The 23,152-nt window shown below is 50.5% G+C and overlaps 1 protein-coding gene across 1 annotated transcript in view; it reads right to left on the bottom strand.

Annotated features, from left to right (window-relative positions):
* Nucleotides 1-23,152, bottom strand: part of LOC141111005 (uncharacterized) — an 87,791-nt gene that overhangs the window by 7,525 nt on the left and 57,114 nt on the right. The window lies entirely within an intron of this gene.

The following is a 23,152-nucleotide window of genomic DNA, read 5'->3' on the forward strand; positions in this document are numbered from 1 at the left end:
TAATAGGAAATGTATGAACAAGGACCTTAAAGAGGAGTTCCGCCCATACATACATACTGTAGCTGCTGACTTTTGATATTAGGACACTTATCTGTCCTGGAATCCAGCGATGTCAGCACCCCAGCTGATGTTTCCATCGGCTCTTGGGTGCTGCCACCGCCATTTATAGTAAGGGAGCCCGGCAGTGAAACCTTTCGGCTTTACAGCCGGTTCCTACTGCGCATGCACGAAGCGCGCTGTGCTTTCTGAATGGCCCGGCACTGGGGGGAGGAGGGGGCCAAACTTCTGAGTGATATTGCTGCAGCGAGATCTCTCGGAAGTGTCGGAAGTGGGGACGGGTACCTGTCAAAGAAAAAAGGTACCTGCCCCCCCCCCCCCCCCCCCAAAGGTGCCACCTGTGGCACTGGAAGGAGGGGGGGGGCTGATAAGCGGAGCTTCCACTTTTGGATGGAACTCCACTTTAATGTCAGGATCACCAATATTCCTTTGATAAAAGATGGAAAAAAAAATGTATAAAAGAACACCAACATGCTTAAGTTTATATTGTAGATTGTAGTGATTGCGTTTAGATCTGCTTTGATTAGGCAAAGAACAAAGCAGGGTAACCCGTTCAAAACAGTCCTCCGAATAATTGAAGTCTCCAGTGTCTTCCCTGGGTATGGAGAATGTGTGGGCCTGTCGGAGACGTTTCCATGACAGCGAATTGCCCTACAGTGAAAATCCCCTTTCCATAGCAGACATTGTTCATGTCATTTTGGAAATAGCAGAGAGAAAGCGAACAGAAGGCCATCTACCTGCGTCTTATAATCCGTGTACTTTTCATTAGTAGTGAAAATGAATGATTTGCTGCTAGACCGGATAAGATTATTGTTTTTGATGAATAATACTGAATTTGGTGTGTGATTTCAGCTGCTAATGAAATGTATCCCCAGTATAGTCTTCCTTAAATTGCCAGTACACCTTTGGGCTCATTTTCACATACTTTGCTCTCAGAAGAACAATCTGTGGTGGATTGCTGTTCATGTTTGGCAGGCGATGAGGAGAGGCCTTATGATGCACCCTCACTGCCTGTTTTAACCCCTAAAAGCCTGTACCATAACGCTGCCTGCAACTGCTTTCATTATGTGTGTGTGCCTATATATGTACTACACACACAGTGGGCCAAAAGTAAGAATACATTACTGATCATATCATGGCCTTTTATTTTAATTTTCACGTATTTATAATTTCTTTTACCTTACATGTATTGAGAACAATATGGCCAAACGTAGAAATACAGTACTGACTGGGTGATGTTTAGTTTCCCAGGTGCTACATCCCTGGAGCTTGTCCCTAACATTGAAATAGAGCTGCACGATTAATTGTTAAAAGACCGCGATCTCGATCCGACCCCCCCCCTCACCTAATCCAACATTTCCACCATTCATGTACTAAGAAGTGCAGAGCAGTTCCCTGCTCAAGGCTGTCAAAGAAAAAAAAAAAATCAGCCTGCAATATTTATCAACAACATTGTGCTGAAAGAGACAATGTTGAAGGGAAGGACTAGAAAATCTTTGTACCCCAAGCGGAGTGTCGCTGATAGCCCCTACATGTACGGTACACCTCGTTCCCCACCTTGTCATAGTCCTTTTCTACTGCCTACTGCCTATAAAGACGATCTTCTCGCTGGTGAAGAGGCAGCTGATGGGTCCAGGGACGCCGGTGGTTCCCAGCGCTTCCAGACGCTCAGGACGACTCACAGACAGCGGTGTACGTCGCTTCCGGTTGGAGAGAGAGCGGGGAGGAGCGCACGTTCGGAGCATGCGTGCTCCTTTATCAGACTAACTGGACTTTTGGATATCTACACAAGGAAAGCTTTTACAGGCAAATAACATGCCTAAAATATATTTGGGCTGGTTCACACCACAAAAACACATCCCAGATCCGTTCCGGATGCGTTTCTGCATGCGCTTTTTTTTTTATGCGTTTCTGGATGCATTCCAGATGCTTTCTTCTTCCTATTCCCCATTTTTTTTTTTTTTTTTTTTTTACTGTACTGGGGTCCGGTGCATTTTTGATGCGTTCCAGTGCACTCCTGCGCATTTTTGATGCGTTTTACAGCGTTCCAGTACTCCAGTGCAGGATAATTGCAGCATGTTCTATTTTTTTTTCTGGAACTGGAAAGCCCTGAAACTGACTGCACTGGTGTGAACTATGCCATTGGAAACCATATAACCTACTTTCCATGCACTTTTGATGCAGAAAAAAAAACACACTGGACTGCATGTGGTGTGAAATAGCCCTAAATGTACATATAATATGATAGGAAGATTGTTGTTCAAATAAACGGTCTGGCAACAGGGTCTCTTTAAATTGAGGATATGGTGAAATAGGTGGTAAAGCCTGGGATCTCCAGCACAGGGGGGCCCATGCCAGGGATCACATCCAAAATGGCGATGCCCAGCAGTCGTCTCAGGGCTTTTTTATGTCGTTTTTACTTAAGAATCATTTATCCAGCAAAATAAAGTGACATATGCCACATAGCAATAACTTGTGCTTAGAAAACTTCAGCCACTGGTAATGGGCCAATATCACACATATTATACCTGCTCAGCGCATTCAAAGGATTTGCAAGCGTTCCAAACACCAAGCAGACTGGGATAACCAAAATTATATTAGCAGGCACCGTGATTGATAAAGAAGCAGTCTCAGGGCTTCTAGATATCTACACAAGAGAGACTCTTCCAGGTAAATTGTTTTCTTCTAAAAGGACAGCGCTGCAGTGCTACTGCCCCTGGAGGACGTCAGATGACAATACGCGCAGGGAAGGCATCAGGCGTGACCTCACCACGCACATCGGATCTGTGCACGCAGCTAGGGATTGCAGCCGGAGTCAGCCCGGTTACATAACTATGCTAATTGTACTTGTGTCAGTGGAGACATATACAAATGTGAGTGCTTTTGATTTATTAAAAAAAAATATATATATTTTAATGGTTTTACACTATGGAAGCTTTTTTTCCCTCCTTAATATAATGAAATGTATGTATTGGTGGTCCTGGGAGCTCCTTAAGGGGGATCCTATTGATACTGCAGATTGTTACTCCCAGAGGGGAATGCGCTTTTAGCTGGTTTAGTACGTTACTAGAATTTACCTCTAGTGAGTTTGCTTAATACATTTGGAGGTGGAACACAGTGGGGGTTGTTTACATAAGCTGGAGAGTGCAAAATCAGGCTCATTTCTGCATAGAAACCAATCGGCTTCGAACCTCAGCTTGTCAAAGTGTTTGTAAAGGTTTTTATTTTATTTTTTTGTATATATAAAATAACAAACATGTCATACTTACCTGCTGTGTGCTAGGGTTTTGCACAGAGCAGCGCCGATCCTCCTCTTCTGGTGTACCCCGGTGGTACTCCTGGCTCCTCCCCTTCATCGGGTGCCCCCACAGAACGGCACTTTCCATGGGGGCACCCATTCGGCTCGCTCCCAATTTCCGCTGCTACATCCATTAAAACAGACACCGGGACTCGGACCCGCCCCCCTGTCACTAGATTTGATTGAAAGTGGCGGGAGTCAATGAGCTTCCTGATGATGGCCCTTCTAATTTGGCTGAAACCCACCGAGGTTTGATCGCGTCATCGCGACAACATTTCCGCCTGTGTCACTTCTGGGATTGTGCTGAGCCACAATTTGCGGTATCCAGTACACGCTGGCTGGGATGACCTCAATTCACAAAGGCTGCATACACCAGGTGCCAGGATATAGGTGCCCTAAGATGTGAGTTCATTTATATATTTTTTGTTTACTGCTGAATAAATCTTACGGTTTTATGCTATGAGGTCTCTCTCTATTATTCTTCCCCTATGTACATCTGAGGATGAACTCACTGAGAGGCTTCCCAGTGGAGACATCACCTAGGGGAGGTTTCCCCAACAAGCGCAAGTGACCACGCTAGAGATAGGCGGTCAATATCCAGGGTAAGTACCTAGTGCGGTGTATATTTGCACGTGTTTTTGTAGTTTTGCTATCAAGCTTATGTTACCACTGCAGCTGGTTGACTATTACATCATTATTCACGGATTAGAATTTGTTTTTGCACTGTGGCGCCGAGTTATAATTTTTTAAATCTTGCTGCTATCAATCTGTCCAATGAGGAGAGACACATCGCTGGATCTGGGCTCAGGTAAGGAAAAGGGGGGGGGGGGGGGTGGTGGTCAGCTGCAGCAAAGAAGGCTTTTACCTTAAAGTGATTGTAAAGTCTGTTTTTTTTCCTATAAAAATAACAAACCTGTTAGGCTTAACCACTTGCTTACAGGGCACTTAAACCCCCCTCCTGCCCAGACCAATTTTCAGCTTTCAGCGCTGTCACACTTTGAATGACAATTGCGCGGTCATACAACACTGTACCCAAATGAAAATGTTATCATTTTTCCCCACACAAATGGAGATTTCTTTTGGTGGTATTTAATCACCACTTGAGTTTTTATTTTTTGCTAAACAAAAAAAGACAGAAATTAAAAAAAAAAAAAAAAAACATGTTTCATAGTTTGTTATAAAATTTTGCAAACGGGTAATTTTTCTTCCTCATTGATATTCGCTGATGAGGCTGCACTGATGGGCACAGATAAGGCAGCACTGATAAGACGGCACCGATGGGCCCTGATGGGTGGCCCTGATGGGCACTGGTAGGTGGTATTGATAGGCAGCACTGGTGATGAGGCACTGATGGATGGCACTGATGGGTGACGCTGGTGGGCACAGAAGCCTCTGCAGAGGTTCTCCACGATCGGGACCGATGTCCCTCTCACAGCCGCCAGGTGATCTGCTTTTTTTTTTTTTTTCTCCTCACGCGTGAGGAGAGAAAATAGCCGATTACCAGCTCTATTTACGTCACATGATCATCTGTCATTGGCTGACAGCTGATCATGTGGTAAGGGGTCGGGATCGACCCCTTACTCCGATCTGTGATCAGCCGAGTCTCGTAGACTCACTGATCACAGAGCGCGCTGTGCCGGCCCGCTGGAGCACAGGAGGACGCCCTCCCGGCAAATTAGGTCCACGCTGCAGCCGCCTTTCGGCTATAGCGCGGACGCGAGGTGGTTAATGTACAAGAGACATTTTACAACCTTCTCTGAACAATGTAACTTGACAGATAGTAAACGACATTTAAAAACGTCCGTTTTGGCCACGTTTACGAGCATTTTTCTTTTTCAAATAGTTAAAAATGTCCATTAAAAACACCTGTAAACAGAAAGCGGCTAAAAGCGAGTTACCGCGTTTACAAGCTGTTACAAGCATTTGGTGTTTCAAATGCCTCTGAACATCCATCCTGAGTGCATGTTTTTGCTTTCCAAAAAATGCTTCTAAACTCAACTGCCTAGAAAATGATAAGATAACACAGAGGAGAGTTCAGGGGCAGCTGAAAACAACACCCAACTGCGTCCGTTTACCGGCAGCAGTGTACATGAAACCTTATACTTACCTGCTCTGTTGAAGTGGATTTGCACAGAGTAGCCCGAATCCTCCTCTTCTCGGGTCCCTCTTCTGTGATCTTGGTCCCTCCTTGCTATGGGGGCATCCGAACCAAGTCACAGCTCCGTGTGTCCATTCAGACACGGAGCACCGACCCCTCTCTCCCCCAATTGGCTAGCTGACTTTGATTGGCAGCAGCCAATGGCGCTGTTTTTGTGTCTCAGCCAATCAGGAGGGAGAATCTCGGACGGCTGTGACACTCATCGACATCGCTGGACAGAGAGGGAAATCAGGTAAGTTTTAGGGGGGCTGCTGCACACATAAGGCTTTTTATCTTAATGCATAGAATGCATTAAGATAAAAAACCTTCTGCCTTTACAACCACTTTATGGAAAGAATGCATTAAGGTGAAAAACCTTGGAGACTTTACAAACATTTTAACCACTAGCCGACCAGCCGCCCTCATTCTACTGCAGCAGGTTGGCTCTCCTGCGCAAATCGCCGTAGCTGTACGTTAGCCCTTTAAACAGCTATAGCATGCACGTGCACGCCCACAATTAACCCCTTGATCTCCCCCCAGTCGGTCCCGCAAAATTTTTTTTTTTAAAAGTCAGCAGCTACAAATTACTGCAGCTGCTGACTTTTAAAATAAGGACACTTACCTGTCCAGGGCACCCGCAATGTCGGCACCCGAGGCCAGACCGTCCCTCGGTGTGTGTCCCAGCAGACAGCGCGGGGGGACGGGAAGAGGCGTAGACTCCCGTGGGAGTCTATGCCTGGAAGTGGGTGCAAATACCGGTCTTAGACAGGTATCTGCACCCCCCTCCCACCTGAAAGGTGCTAAAATGTGACACCGAGGGGGTTGGGGGGTTCCGAAAAGGGGAGGTTCAATTTTTGTGTGAACCTCCGTTTTAACCCCTCCCCCTGCCAGTGACATTTACACAGTAATCAGTGCATTTATTTTTTTAGCACTGATTGCTGTATAAATGTCAATAGTCCCAAAAAAGTGAAAACCGTGTCTGATCTGTCCGCCGCAATGTCGCAGTCCCACTAAAAATCGCAGAATCGCCATTACTAGTAAAAAAATAAATAATAATTAAAATGCCATAAATATAGCCCCTATTTGTAGATGCTATAACTTTTGGGCAAACCAATCAATATACGCTTTGTTTTTTTTTTTATATTTTTTTTGGGGGGGGGGGGGTATTTATTATAGCAAAAAGGAAAAAATATTGCTTTTTTTTCAAAACTGTCGCTTTTTTGTTTATAGCGCAAAAAATAAAAACCGCAGAGGTGATCAAATACCACCAAAAAAAAGCTCTATTTGTGGGAAAAAAGGACGTCAATTTTGTTTGGGTACAACGTCGCACAACCGCGCAATTGTTAGTTAAAGCGACGCAGTTCTGTATCGCAAAAAATGGCCTGGTCATTAAGGGGGCAAATCCTTCCAGGGCTGAAGTGGTTAAGCTTTGGCAATAGAACCTGGAAGCTGATTGGTTTCTATGCAGCAGTGAGCCTGATTCTGCACTCTCCAGTTTTTGTAAATAAACCCCATTGTGTTTTTGGTGAAATAAGGAAGATTTTAAAAAGATTTTATATTGATTTATTATACCTTTGAACCATTATATGTTGCATGGACTATTTTATTTATTATAGGAAGAATTCACATATACATGACACTTTGATCAAGTTTCTTTGAGGAATTTATATGCACATGACACTTTGATATATGATATGTTATGCATTTCACACGGTGATATTGATTTCTGAAGTTTGATTGCACATTTTTTCTTAGCAGCAGCCAGCAGCGCTGTCCTTTTAAAAAGAAAAATATTTGGGGTTGATCTATACATCAACAGGATAGCAGCTTTGCTCTAATTAGCTTGACTTAAAATGCTGTGGATCAGTTCTGTACATCTCTCTAAGCTTCCAGGTAGATAACGTGCATAAAATACAAAGAGGGGTTAACAAAACCTATCGCCATCTTGGATGTGATCCCTGGAATGGGCTCCCCTGTGCTGGAGACAGAATGTACCTGGCAACCAATCAGCATCTATCATTTATTTGAATAGCCTAACTAAACAAGCTGAACATGGAATCTGATTGGTTGCCATGTACAGCTGCTCCAGAATCTGTCTGGTCCATTTTTGATAAATCCCCCTCGTTGAATGCACATCTTATGGGACAATTGTTGTTGAAATGAATGGTCTGGGGCATACCTCCCAATTTTTTGAGATGGGAACGAGGGACACCTATTATCAAAAGGATGTAGGCATAAGACACACCCCCTGCCACGCCCCCTTAAAGAAAAATTGTACAAAAAAAAATGATTGGTTAAACCCAAAAGTGCTTTTTCTATCTACTATTCCTTTATATTATTCTTTTGGAATTTAGGGATGCAGCAATTTACATATTGGATGAAAGGTTTAGCACTGGGAAACACTTTTTGATAGATAAAAAGTGCATTTTATATACAACTATATAGATCAGACCAAAATGAGGGACAAATGAGGAGGAAAGGGAGACAGAGGGACATTGCTCCAAATCAGGGACAGTCCCTCAAAATCAGGGACAGTTGGGAACTATGCTGGGGGCGGGGTCTCTTTAAACCGGGATCTGCAATGCTTAGAAGATCTGTTGCCCTGAAGGTGTTCATATTGAACTTGCACATCAATGGCCACCATTAGGCAGGTCCTCTTTAACTGTTGCTGTGTACAACAAACCTTCCACGAGGCGTTGTCTGTTTACCTGGCAGGAAGATTACAGGTTTAAATGGGTGCTTTGTTTACCTCTGAGCACACACAATGCACACATCTAACAGACACAGCTTGTGTAGGAGGATGATGGGTGAGTAGTACTGGAATATATGGGAAGACTTACTAATGAGGGGGGTTGGGGGGATGAACTTTTTGATGTCACAATCTTTGGTCTCTGATCTGGAAGGAGCCATATGTCTGATCTCCCTCCAAGTGTAAGACTCATAAAGTACTGAAGCCATCAGGAAATCAGAGCAGCCAGGCAACCAGCATTTCCAGGTTTACAAAGTCAGCCTCCAGATTTTATCTCTAAAGGTTTGAAGCCAAGACCTCCCGGGGTATTGAAGGAGATCACTGGGTATCATATGGTTGGTGGTGTAGTGTCAGGGTCTATGAGCCAGGTGTATGGAAGGTGATGGGTTTGGATGACCATGACACAGGGAGCTCAGCCAGGACCCTGTACTACTAGGACAGCCATGGGATCCAGGCAGCCTGCAGATAATAGAACCACAAGTCCCAGCATGCTAGCCAGTCAGGAATCACAAGTTCCAGTCAACCAGGGACTACAAGTTCAAGAATGCCAGCCAGGGACAATGAGTCCCAGTCAATCGGGGACTACAAGCCCAAGAATGCCAGCCAGCCAGCCAGGGATCACAGGCCCCAGCCAATAAGTGACTACAGGTCCCAGAATAACAGCCAGGCACCACGAGTCCCAGCCAATCAGGGACTACAAGCCCAAGCATGCTAGCTGTCCAAGGATCACTAATTCCAGCCAATCAGGGACTACAAGTCCCAGCAGCTCGGCCAACCAAGGGCATGTCCTACCCTGTCAGGGACTATAAGCGCCACATGCCAGCCAGTCAAGGACCAAACAGTCAGAGACTACAAGTCCCAGCATCTCACCCAGCCTACAGACTACAAGCCCCTGCATGCAAGCCAGCCCATGACATGTCCTGCCCAGTCAGGGAGCACAATTCAAGCCAGCCAGGAAGAAGTGTGAGCACCGAGTACACTCCCCGGTCCTCCTATGTAGCACAAGTCCCAGTACAGAGTACACTCCCCGGTCCTCCTATGTAGCACAAGTCCCAGTACAGAGAACACTCCCCGGTCCTCCTATGTAGCACAAGTCCCAGTACAGAGTACACTCCCCGGTCCTCCTATGTAGCACAAGTCCCAGTACAGAGTACACTCCCCGGTCCTCCTATGTAGCACAAGTCCCAGTACAGAGTACACTCCCCGGTCCTCCTATGTAGCACAAGTCCCAGTACAGAGTACACTCCCCGGTCCTCCTATGTAGCACAAGTCCCAGTACAGAGTACACTCCCCGGTCCTCCTATGTAGCACAAGTCCCAGTACAGAGAACACTCCCCGGTCCTCCTATGTAGCACAAGTCCCAGTACAGAGAACACTCCCCGGTCCTCCTATGTAGCACAAGTCCCAGTACAGAGTACACTCCCCGGTCCTCCTATGTAGCACAAGTCCCAGTACAGAGTACACTCCCCGGTCCTCCTATGTAGCACAAGTCCCAGTACAGAGAACACTCCCCGGTCCTCCTATGTAGCACAAGTCCCAGTACAGAGTACACTCCCCGGTCCTCCTATGTAGCACAAGTCCCAGTACAGAGTACACTCCCCGGTCCTCCTATGTAGCACAAGTCCCAGTACAGAGTACACTCCCCGGTCCTATGTAGCACAAGTCCCAGTACAGAGTACACTCCCCAGTCCTCCTATGTAGCACAAGTCCCAGTACAGAGTACACTCCCCGGTCCTCCTATGTAGCACAAGTCCCAGTACAGAGTACACTCCCCGGTCCTCCTATGTAGCACAAGTCCCAGTACAGAGTACACTCCCCGGTCCTCCTATGTAGCACAAGTCCCAGTACAGAGAACACTCCCCGGTCCTCCTATGTAGCACAAGTCCCAGTACAGAGAACACTCCCCGGTCCTCCTATGTAGCACAAGTCCCAGTACAGAGTACACTCCCCGGTCCTCCTATGTAGCACAAGTCCCAGTACAGAGTACACTCCCGGTCCTCCTATGTAGCACAAGTCCCAGTACAGAGTACACTCCCCAGTCCTCCTATGTAGCACAAGTCCCAGTACAGAGTACACTCCCCGGTCCTCCTATGTAGCACAAGTCCCAGTACAGAGAACACTCCCCGGTCCTCCTATGTAGCACAAGTCCCAGTACAGAGTACACTCCCCGGTCCTCCTATGTAGCACAAGTCCCAGTACAGAGTACACTCCCCGGTCCTCCTATGTAGCACAAGTCCCAGTACAGAGTACACTCCCCAGTCCTCCTATGTAGCACAAGTCCCAGTACAGAGTACACTCCCCGGTCCTATGTAGCACAAGTCCCAGTACAGAGAACACTCCCCAGTCCTCCTATGTAGCACAAGTCCCAGTACAGAGTACACTCCCCAGTCCTCCTATGTAGCACAAGTCCCAGTACAGAGTACACTCCCCGGTCCTATGTAGCACAAGTCCCAGTACAGAGTACACTCCCCAGTCCTCCTATGTAGCACAAGTCCCAGTACAGAGTACACTCCCCGGTCCTCCTATGTAGCACAAGTCCCAGTACAGAGTACACTCCCCGGTCCTATGTAGCACAAGTCCCAGTACAGAGTACACTCCCCAGTCCTCCTATGTAGCACAAGTCCCAGTACAGAGTACACTCCCCGGTCCTCCTATGTAGCACAAGTCCCAGTACAGAGTACACTCCCCGGTCCTATGTAGCACAAGTCCCAGTACAGAGTACACTCCCCGGTCCTCCTATGTAGCACAAGTCCCCAGTACAGAGTACACTCCCCGGTCCTCCTATGTAGCACAAGTCCCAGTACAGAGTACACTCCCCGGTCCTATGTAGCACAAGTCCCAGTACAGAGTACACTCCCCGGTCCTCCTATGTAGCACAAGTCCCAGTACAGAGTACACTCCCCGGTCCTCCTATGTAGCACAAGTCCCAGTACAGAGAACACTCCCCGGTCCTCCTATGTAGCACAAGTCCCAGTACAGAGTACACTCCCCGGTCCCTATGTAGCACAAGTCCCAGTACAGAGTACACTCCCCGGTCCTCCTATGTAGCACAAGTCCCAGTACAGAGAACACTCCCCGGTCCTCCTATGTAGCACAAGTCCCAGTACAGAGTACACTCCCCGGTCCTCCTATGTAGCACAAGTCCCAGTACAGAGTACACTCCCCGGTCCTCCTATGTAGCACAAGTCCCAGTACAGAGTACACTCCCCGGTCCTCCTATGTAGCACAAGTCCCAGTACAGAGTACACTCCCCGGTCCTCCTATGTAGCACAAGTCCCAGTACAGAGTACACTCCCCGGTCCTCCTATGTAGCACAAGTCCCAGTACAGAGTACACTCCCCGGTCCTCCTATGTAGCACAAGTCCCAGTACAGAGTACACTCCCCGGTCCTCCTATGTAGCACAAGTCCCAGTACAGAGTACACTCCCGGTCCTCCTATGTAGCACAAGTCCCAGTACAGAGTACACTCCCCAGTCCTCCTATGTAGCACAAGTCCCAGTACAGAGTACACTCCCCGGTCCTCCTATGTAGCACAAGTCCCAGTACAGAGTACACTCCCCGGTCCTCCTATGTAGCACAAGTCCCAGTACAGAGTACACTCCCCGGTCCTCCTATGTAGCACAAGTCCCAGTACAGAGTACACTCCCCGGTCCTCCTATGTAGCACAAGTCCCAGTACAGAGTACACTCCCGGTCCTCCTATGTAGCACAAGTCCCAGTACAGAGTACACTCCCCAGTCCTCCTATGTAGCACAAGTCCCAGTACAGAGTACACTCCCCGGTCCTCCTATGTAGCACAAGTCCCAGTACAGAGTACACTCCCCGGTCCTCCTATGTAGCACAAGTCCCAGTACAGAGTACACTCCCCGGTCCTCCTATGTAGCACAAGTCCCAGTACAGAGTACACTCCCCGGTCCTCCTATGTAGCACAAGTCCCAGTACAGAGTACACTCCCCAGTCCTCCTATGTAGCACAAGTCCCAGTACAGAGTACACTCCCCGGTCCTATGTAGCACAAGTCCCAGTACAGAGAACACTCCCCAGTCCTCCTATGTAGCACAAGTCCCAGTACAGAGTACACTCCCCAGTCCTCCTATGTAGCACAAGTCCCAGTACAGAGTACACTCCCCGGTCCTATGTAGCACAAGTCCCAGTACAGAGTACACTCCCCAGTCCTCCTATGTAGCACAAGTCCCAGTACAGAGTACACTCCCCCGGTCCTCCTATGTAGCACAAGTCCCAGTACAGAGTACACTCCCCGGTCCTATGTAGCACAAGTCCCAGTACAGAGTACACTCCCCAGTCCTCCTATGTAGCACAAGTCCCAGTACAGAGTACACTCCCCGGTCCTCCTATGTAGCACAAGTCCCAGTACAGAGTACACTCCCCGGTCCTATGTAGCACAAGTCCCAGTACAGAGTACACTCCCCGGTCCTCCTATGTAGCACAAGTCCCAGTACAGAGTACACTCCCCGGTCCTCCTATGTAGCACAAGTCCCAGTACAGAGTACACTCCCCGGTCCTATGTAGCACAAGTCCCAGTACAGAGTACACTCCCCGGTCCTCCTATGTAGCACAAGTCCCAGTACAGAGTACACTCCCCGGTCCTCCTATGTAGCACAAGTCCCAGTACAGAGAACACTCCCCGGTCCTCCTATGTAGCACAAGTCCCAGTACAGAGTACACTCCCCGGTCCTATGTAGCACAAGTCCCAATACAGAGTACACTCCCCGGTCCTCCTATGTAGCACAAGTCCCAGTACAGAGTACACTCCCCGGTCCTCCTATGTAGCACAAGTCCCAGTACAGAGTACACTCCCCGGTCCTCCTATGTAGCACAAGTCCCAGTACAGAGTACACTCCCCGGTCCTCCTATGTAGCACAAGTCCCAGTACAGAGTACACTCCCCGGTCCTCCTATGTAGCACAAGTCCCAGTACAGAGTACACTCCCCGGTCCTCCTATGTAGCACAAGTCCCAGTACAGAGTACACTCCCCGGTCCTCCTATGTAGCACAAGTCCCAGTACAGAGTACACTCCCCGGTCCTCCTATGTAGCACAAGTCCCAGTACAGAGTACACTCCCCGGTCCTCCTATGTAGCACAAGTCCCAGTACAGAGAACACTCCCCGGTCCTCCTATGTAGCACAAGCCCCAGTACAGAGAACACTCCCCGGTCCTCCTATGTAGCACAAGTCCCAGTACAGAGAACACTCCCCGGTCCTCCTATGTAGCACAAGTCCCAGTACAGAGTACACTCCCCGGTCCTCCTATGTAGCACAAGTCCCAGTACAGAGAACACTCCCCGGTCCTCCTATGTAGCACAAGTCCCAGTACAGAGAACACTCCCCGGTCCTCCTATGTAGCACAAGTCCCAGTACAGAGAACACTCCCCGGTCCTCCTATGTAGCACAAGTCCCAGTACAGAGAACACTCCCCGGTCCTCCTATGTAGCACAAGTCCCAGTACAGAGTACACTCCCCGGTCCTCCTATGTAGCACAAGTCCCAGTACAGAGTACACTCCCCAGTCCTCCTATGTAGCACAAGTCCCAGTACAGAGAACACTCCCCGGTCCTCCTATGTAGCACAAGTCCCAGTACAGAGTACACTCCCCGGTCCTATGTAGCACAAGTCCCAGTACAGAGTACACTCCCCGGTCCTCCTATGTAGCACAAGTCCCAGTACAGAGAACACTCCCCGGTCCTCCTATGTAGCACAAGTCCCAGTACAGAGTACACTCCCCGGTCCTCCTATGTAGCACAAGTCCCAGTACAGAGTACACTCCCCGGTCCTCCTATGTAGCACAAGTCCCAGTACAGAGTACACTCCCCGGTCCTCCTATGTAGCACAAGTCCCAGTACAGAGTACACTCCCCGGTCCTCCTATGTAGCACAAGTCCCAGTACAGAGTACACTCCCCGGTCCTCCTATGTAGCACAAGTCCCAGTACAGAGTACACTCCCCGGTCCTCCTATGTAGCACAAGTCCCAGTACAGAGTACACTCCCCGGTCCTCCTATGTAGCACAAGTCCCAGTACAGAGTACACTCCCCGGTCCTCCTATGTAGCACAAGTCCCAGTACAGAGTACACTCCCCGGTCCTCCTATGTAGCACAAGTCCCAGTACAGAGTACACTCCCCGGTCCTCCTATGTAGCACAAGTCCCAGTACAGAGTACACTCCCCGGTCCTCCTATGTAGCACAAGTCCCAGTACAGAGAACACTCCCCGGTCCTCCTATGTAGCACAAGTCCCAGTACAGAGAACACTCCCCGGTCCTCCTATGTAGCACAAGTCCCAGTACAGAGAACACTCCCCGGTCCTCCTATGTAGCACAAGTCCCAGTACAGAGTACACTCCCCGGTCCTCCTATGTAGCACAAGTCCCAGTACAGAGAACACTCCCCGGTCCTCCTATGTAGCACAAGTCCCAGTACAGAGAACACTCCCCGGTCCTCCTATGTAGCACAAGTCCCAGTACAGAGAACACTCCCCGGTCCTCCTATGTAGCACAAGTCCCAGTACAGAGAACACTCCCCGGTCCTCCTATGTAGCACAAGTCCCAGTACAGAGTACACTCCCCGGTCCTCCTATGTAGCACAAGTCCCAGTACAGAGTACACTCCCCGGTCCTCCTATGTAGCACAAGTCCCAGTACAGAGTACACTCCCCAGTCCTCCTATGTAGCACAAGTCCCAGTACAGAGTACACTCCCCGGTCCTCCTATGTAGCACAAGTCCCAGTACAGAGTACACTCCCCGGTCCTCCTATGTAGCACAAGTCCCAGTACAGAGTACACTCCCCGGTCCTCCTATGTAGCACAAGTCCCAGTACAGAGAACACTCCCCGGTCCTCCTATGTAGCACAAGTCCCAGTACAGAGAACACTCCCCGGTCCTCCTATGTAGCACAAGTCCCAGTACAGAGTACACTCCCCGGTCCTCCTATGTAGCACAAGTCCCAGTACAGAGTACACTCCCGGTCCTCCTATGTAGCACAAGTCCCAGTACAGAGTACACTCCCCAGTCCTCCTATGTAGCACAAGTCCCAGTACAGAGTACACTCCCCGGTCCTCCTATGTAGCACAAGTCCCAGTACAGAGTACACTCCCCGGTCCTCCTATGTAGCACAAGTCCCAGTACAGAGTACACTCCCCGGTCCTCCTATGTAGCACAAGTCCCAGTACAGAGTACACTCCCCGGTCCTCCTATGTAGCACAAGTCCCAGTACAGAGTACACTCCCCAGTCCTCCTATGTAGCACAAGTCCCAGTACAGAGTACACTCCCCGGTCCTATGTAGCACAAGTCCCAGTACAGAGAACACTCCCCAGTCCTCCTATGTAGCACAAGTCCCAGTACAGAGTACACTCCCCAGTCCTCCTATGTAGCACAAGTCCCAGTACAGAGTACACTCCCCGGTCCTATGTAGCACAAGTCCCAGTACAGAGTACACTCCCCAGTCCTCCTATGTAGCACAAGTCCCAGTACAGAGTACACTCCCCGGTCCTCCTATGTAGCACAAGTCCCAGTACAGAGTACACTCCCCGGTCCTATGTAGCACAAGTCCCAGTACAGAGTACACTCCCCAGTCCTCCTATGTAGCACAAGTCCCAGTACAGAGTACACTCCCCGGTCCTCCTATGTAGCACAAGTCCCAGTACAGAGTACACTCCCCGGTCCTATGTAGCACAAGTCCCAGTACAGAGTACACTCCCCGGTCCTCCTATGTAGCACAAGTCCCAGTACAGAGTACACTCCCCGGTCCTCCTATGTAGCACAAGTCCCAGTACAGAGTACACTCCCCGGTCCTATGTAGCACAAGTCCCAGTACAGAGTACACTCCCCGGTCCTCCTATGTAGCACAAGTCCCAGTACAGAGTACACTCCCCGGTCCTCCTATGTAGCACAAGTCCCAGTACAGAGTACACTCCCCGGTCCTATGTAGCACAAGTCCCAGTACAGAGTACACTCCCCAGTCCTCCTATGTAGCACAAGTCCCAGTACAGAGTACACTCCCCGGTCCTATGTAGCACAAGTCCCAGTACAGAGTACACTCCCCAGTCCTCCTATGTAGCACAAGTCCCAGTACAGAGTACACTCCCCGGTCCTATGTAGCACAAGTCCCAGTACAGAGTACACTCCCCGGTCCTCCTATGTAGCACAAGTCCCAGTACAGAGTACACTCCCCGGTCCTCCTATGTAGCACAAGTCCCAGTACAGAGTACACTCCCCGGTCCTCCTATGTAGCACAAGTCCCAGTACAGAGTACACTCCCCGGTCCTCCTATGTAGCACAAGTCCCAGTACAGAGTACACTCCCCGGTCCTCCTATGTAGCACAAGTCCCAGTACAGAGTACACTCCCCGGTCCTCCTATGTAGCACAAGTCCCAGTACAGAGTACACTCCCCGGTCCTCCTATGTAGCACAAGTCCCAGTACAGAGTACACTCCCCGGTCCTCCTATGTAGCACAAGTCCCAGTACAGAGTACACTCCCGGTCCTCCTATGTAGCACAAGTCCCAGTACAGAGTACACTCCCCGGTCCTCCTATGTAGCACAAGTCCCAGTACAGAGTACACTCCCCGGTCCTCCTATGTAGCACAAGTCCCAGTACAGAGTACACTCCCCGGTCCTCCTATGTAGCACAAGTCCCAGTACAGAGTACACTCCCCGGTCCTCCTATGTAGCACAAGTCCCAGTACAGAGAACACTCCCCGGTCCTCCTATGTAGCACAAGTCCCAGTACAGAGTACACTCCCCGGTCCTCCTATGTAGCACAAGTCCCAGTACAGAGAACACTCCCCGGTCCTCCTATGTAGCACAAGTCCCAGTACAGAGTACACTCCCCGGTCCTCCTATGTAGCACAAGTCCCAGTACAGAGAACACTCCCCGGTCCTCCTATGTAGCACAAGTCCCAGTACAGAGAACACTCCCCGGTCCTCCTATGTAGCACAAGTCCCAGTACAGAGAACACTCCCCGGTCCTCCTATGTAGCACAAGTCCCAGTACAGAGAACACTCCCCGGTCCTCCTATGTAGCACAAGTCCCAGTACAGAGTACACTCCCCGGTCCTCCTATGTAGCACAAGTCCCAGTACAGAGTACACTCCCCGGTCCTCCTATGTAGCACAAGTCCCAGTACAGAGTACACTCCCCGGTCCTCCTATGTAGCACAAGTCCCAGTACAGAGTACACTCCCCGGTCCTCCTATGTAGCACAAGTCCCAGTACAGAGTACACTCCCGGTCCTCCTATGTAGCACAAGTCCCAGTACAGAGTACACTCCCCAGTCCTCCTATGTAGCACAAGTCCCAGTACAGAGTACACTCCCCGGTCCTCCTATGTAGCACAAGTCCCAGTACAGAGTACACTCCCCGGTCCTCCTATGTAGCACAAGTCCCAGTACAGAGTACACTCCCCGGTCCTCCTATGTAGCACAAGTCCCAGTACAGAGAACACTCCCCGGTCCTCCTATGTAGCACAAGTCCCAGTACAGAGAACACTCCCCGGTCCTCCTATGTAGCACAAGTCCCAGTACAGAGTACACTCCCCGGTCCTCCTATGTAGCACAAGTCCCAGTACAGAGTACACTCCCCGGTCCTCCTATGTAGCACAAGTCCCAGTACAGAGTACACTCCCCGGTCCTCCTATGTAGCACAAGTCCCAGTACAGAGAACACTCCCCGGTCCTCCTATGTAGCACAAGTCCCAGTACAGAGTACACTCCCCGGTCCTCCTATGTAGCACAAGTCCCAGTACAGAGTACACTCCCCGGTCCTCCTATGTAGCACAAGTCCCAGTACAGAGTACACTCCCCAGTCCTCCTATGTAGCACAAGTCCCAGTACAGAGTACACTCCCCGGTCCTCCTATGTAGCACAAGTCCCAGTACAGAGTACACTCCCCGGTCCTCCTATGTAGCACAAGTCCCAGTACAGAGTACACTCCCGGTCCTCCTATGTAGCACAAGTCCCAGTACAGAGAACACTCCCCGGTCCTCCTATGTAGCACAAGTCCCAGTACAGAGTACACTCCCCGGTCCTCCTATGTAGCACAAGTCCCAGTACAGAGTACACTCCCCGGTCCTCCTATGTAGCACAAGTCCCAGTACAGAGTACACTCCCCGGTCCTCCTATGTAGCACAAGTCCCAGTACAGAGTACACTCCCCAGGTCCTCCTATGTAGCACAAGTCCCAGTACAGAGTACACTCCCCGGTCCTCCTATGTAGCACAAGTCCCAGTACAGAGTACACTCCCCGGTCCTCCTATGTAGCACAAGTCCCAGTACAGAGTACACTCCCCGGTCCTCCTATGTAGCACAAGTCCCAGTACAGAGTACACTCCCCGGTCCTCCTATGTAGCACAAGTCCCAGTACAGAGTACACTCCCCGGTCCTCCTATGTAGCACAAGTCCCAGTACAGAGTACACTCCCCGGTCCCTATGTAGCACAAGTCCCAGTACAGAGTACACTCCCCAGGTCCTCCTATGTAGCACAAGTCCCAGTACAGAGTACACTCCCCAGGTCCTCCTATGTAGCACAAGTCCCAGTACAGAGTACACTCCCCGTCTCCTATGTAGCACAAGTCCCAGTACAGAGTACACTCCCCAGTCCTCCTATGTAGCACAAGTCCCAGTACAGAGTACACTCCCAGTCCTCCTATGTAGCACAAGTCCCAGTACAGAGTACACTCCCCGGTCCTCCTATGTAGCACAAGTCCCAGTACAGAGTACACTCCCCGGTCCCTATGTAGCACAAGTCCCAGTACAGAGTACACTCCCCGGTCCTCCTATGTAGCACAAGTCCCAGTACAGAGTACACTCCCCGGTCCTCCTATGTAGCACAAGTCCCAGTACAGAGTACACTCCCCGGTCCTATGTAGCACAAGTCCCAGTACAGAGTACACTCCCCGGTCCTCCTATGTAGCACAAGTCCCAGTACAGAGTACACTCCCCGGTCCTCCTATGTAGCACAAGTCCCAGTACAGAGTACACTCCCCGGTCCTATGTAGCACAAGTCCCAGTACAGAGTACACTCCCAGTCCTCCTATGTAGCACAAGTCCCAGTACAGAGTACACTCCCCGGTCTCCTATGTAGCACAAGTCCCAGTACAGAGTACACTCCCCGGTCCTCCTATGTAGCACAAGTCCCAGTACAGAGTACACTCCCCGGTCCCTATGTAGCACAAGTCCCAGTACAGAGTACACTCCCCGGTCCTCCTATGTAGCACAAGTCCCAGTACAGAGTACACTCCCGGTCCTCCTATGTAGCACAAGTCCCAGTACAGAGTACACTCCCCGGTCCTCCTATGTAGCACAAGTCCCAGTACAGAGTACACTCCCCGGTCCTCCTATGTAGCACAAGTCCCAGTACAGAGTACACTCCCCGGTCCTCCTATGTAGCACAAGTCCCAGTACAGAGTACACTCCCCGGTCCTCCTATGTAGCACAAGTCCCAGTACAGAGTACACTCCCCGGTCCTCCTATGTAGCACAAGTCCCAGTACAGAGTACACTCCCCGGTCCTCCTATGTAGCACAAGTCCCAGTACAGAGTACACTCCCCGGTCCTCCTATGTAGCACAAGTCCCAGTACAGAGTACACTCCCCGGTCCTCCTATGTAGCACAAGTCCCAGTACAGAGTACACTCCCCGGTCCTCCTATGTAGCACAAGTCCCAGTACAGAGTACACTCCCCGGTCCTCCTATGTAGCACAAGTCCCAGTACAGAGTACACTCCCCGGTCCTCCTATGTAGCACAAGTCCCAGTACAGAGTACACTCCCCGGTCCTCCTATGTAGCACAAGTCCCAGTACAGAGTACACTCCCCGGTCCTCCTATGTAGCACAAGTCCCAGTACAGAGAACACTCCCCGGTCCTCCTATGTAGCACAAGTCCCAGTACAGAGTACACTCCCCGGTCCTCCTATGTAGCACAAGTCCCAGTACAGAGAACACTCCCCGGTCCTCCTATGTAGCACAAGTCCCAGTACAGAGAACACTCCCCGGTCCTCCTATGTAGCACAAGTCCCAGTACAGAGAACACTCCCCGGTCCTCCTATGTAGCACAAGTCCCAGTACAGAGAACACTCCCCGGTCCTCCTATGTAGCACAAGTCCCAGTACAGAGTACACTCCCCGGTCCTCCTATGTAGCACAAGTCCCAGTACAGAGTACACTCCCCGGTCCTCCTATGTAGCACAAGTCCCAGTACAGAGAACACTCCCCGGTCCTCCTATGTAGCACAAGTCCCAGTACAGAGTACACTCCCCGGTCTCCTATGTAGCACAAGTCCCAGTACAGAGTACACTCCCCGGTCCTCCTATGTAGCACAAGTCCCAGTACAGAGAACACTCCCCGGTCCTCCTATGTAGCACAAGTCCCAGTACAGAGTACACTCCCCGGTCCTCCTATGTAGCACAAGTCCCAGTACAGAGTACACTCCCCCGGTCCTCCTATGTAGCACAAGTCCCAGTACAGAGTACACTCCCCGGTCCTCCTATGTAGCACAAGTCCCAGTACAGAGTACACTCCCCGGTCCTCCTATGTAGCACAAGTCCCAGTACAGAGTACACTCCCCGGTCCTCCTATGTAGCACAAGTCCCAGTACAGAGTACACTCCCCGGTCCTCCTATGTAGCACAAGTCCCAGTACAGAGTACACTCCCCGGTCCTCCTATGTAGCACAAGTCCCAGTACAGAGTACACTCCCCGGTCCTCCTATGTAGCACAAGTCCCAGTACAGAGTACACTCCCCGGTCCTCCTATGTAGCACAAGTCCCAGTACAGAGTACACTCCCCGGTCCTCCTATGTAGCACAAGTCCCAGTACAGAGTACACTCCCCGGTCCTCCTATGTAGCACAAGTCCCAGTACAGAGAACACTCCCCGGTCCTCCTATGTAGCACAAGTCCCAGTACAGAGAACACTCCCCGGTCCTCCTATGTAGCACAAGTCCCAGTACAGAGAACACTCCCCGGTCCTCCTATGTAGCACAAGTCCCAGTACAGAGTACACTCCCCGGTCCTCCTATGTAGCACAAGTCCCAGTACAGAGAACACTCCCCGGTCCTCCTATGTAGCACAAGTCCCAGTACAGAGAACACTCCCCGGTCCTCCTATGTAGCACAAGTCCCAGTACAGAGAACACTCCCCGGTCCTCCTATGTAGCACAAGTCCCAGTACAGAGAACACTCCCCGGTCCTCCTATGTAGCACAAGTCCCAGTACAGAGTACACTCCCCGGTCCTCCTATGTAGCACAAGTCCCAGTACAGAGTACACTCCCCGGTCCTCCTATGTAGCACAAGTCCCAGTACAGAGTACACTCCCCGGTCCTCCTATGTAGCACAAGTCCCAGTACAGAGTACACTCCCCGGTCCTCCTATGTAGCACAAGTCCCAGTACAGAGTACACTCCCGGTCCTCCTATGTAGCACAAGTCCCAGTACAGAGTACACTCCCCAGGTCCTCCTATGTAGCACAAGTCCCAGTACAGAGTACACTCCCCGGTCCTCCTATGTAGCACAAGTCCCAGTACAGAGTACACTCCCCGGTCCTCCTATGTAGCACAAGTCCCAGTACAGAGTACACTCCCCGGTCCTCCTATGTAGCACAAGTCCCAGTACAGAGTACACTCCCCGGTCCTCCTATGTAGCACAAGTCCCAGTACAGAGTACACTCCCCGGTCCTCCTATGTAGCACAAGTCCCAGTACAGAGTACACTCCCCGGTCCTCCTATGTAGCACAAGTCCCAGTACAGAGTACACTCCCCGGTCCTCCTATGTAGCACAAGTCCCAGTACAGAGTACACTCCCCGGTCCTCCTATGTAGCACAAGTCCCAGTACAGAGAACACTCCCCGGTCCTCCTATGTAGCACAAGTCCCAGTACAGAGTACACTCCCCGGTCCTCCTATGTAGCACAAGTCCCAGTACAGAGTACACTCCCCGGTCCTCCTATGTAGCACAAGTCCCAGTACAGAGTACACTCCCCGGTCCTCCTATGTAGCACAAGTCCCAGTACAGAGTACACTCCCCGGTCCTCCTATGTAGCACAAGTCCCAGTACAGAGTACACTCCCCGGTCCTCCTATGTAGCACAAGTCCCAGTACAGAGTACACTCCCCGTCCTCCTATGTAGCACAAGTCCCAGTACAGAGTACACTCCCCGGGTCCTCCTATGTAGCACAAGTCCCAGTACAGAGTACACTCCCCGTCCTCCTATGTAGCACAAGTCCCAGTACAGAGTAACACTCCCCGGTCCTCCTATGTAGCACAAGTCCCAGTACAGAGTACACTCCGGTCCCCTATGAGCACAGTCCCAGTACAGAGTACACTCCCCGGTCCTCCTATGTAGCACAAGTCCCAGTACAGAGTACACTCCCCGGTCCTCCTATGTAGCACAAGTCCCAGTACAGAGTACACTCCCCGGTCCTCCTATGTAGCACAAGTCCCAGTACAGAGTACACTCCCCGGTCCTCCTATGTAGCACAAGTCCCAGTACAGAGTACACTCCCCGGTCCTCCTATGTAGCACAAGTCCCAGTACAGAGTACACTCCCCGGTCCTCCTATGTAGCACAAGTCCCAGTACAGAGTACACTCCCCAGTCCTCCTATGTAGCACAAGTCCCAGTACAGAGTACACTCCCCGGTCCTCCTATGTAGCACAAGTCCCAGTACAGAGTACACTCCCCGTCCTCCTATGTAGCACAAGTCCCAGTACAGAGTACACTCCCCAGTCCTCCTATGTAGCACAAGTCCCAGTACAGAGTACACTCCCCGGTCCTCCTATGTAGCACAAGTCCCAGTACAGAGTACACTCCCCGTCCTAATGTAGCACAAGTCCAGTACAGAGTACACTCCCCAGGTCCTCCTATGTAGCACAAGTCCCAGTACAGAGTACACTCCCCGGTCCTCCTATGTAGCACAAGTCCCAGT

The sequence above is a fragment of the Aquarana catesbeiana genome, linkage group LG10 (assembly GCF_042186555.1).
Source record: "Aquarana catesbeiana isolate 2022-GZ linkage group LG10, ASM4218655v1, whole genome shotgun sequence".
In the NCBI taxonomy this organism is placed as follows: domain Eukaryota; kingdom Metazoa; phylum Chordata; class Amphibia; order Anura; family Ranidae; genus Aquarana; species Aquarana catesbeiana.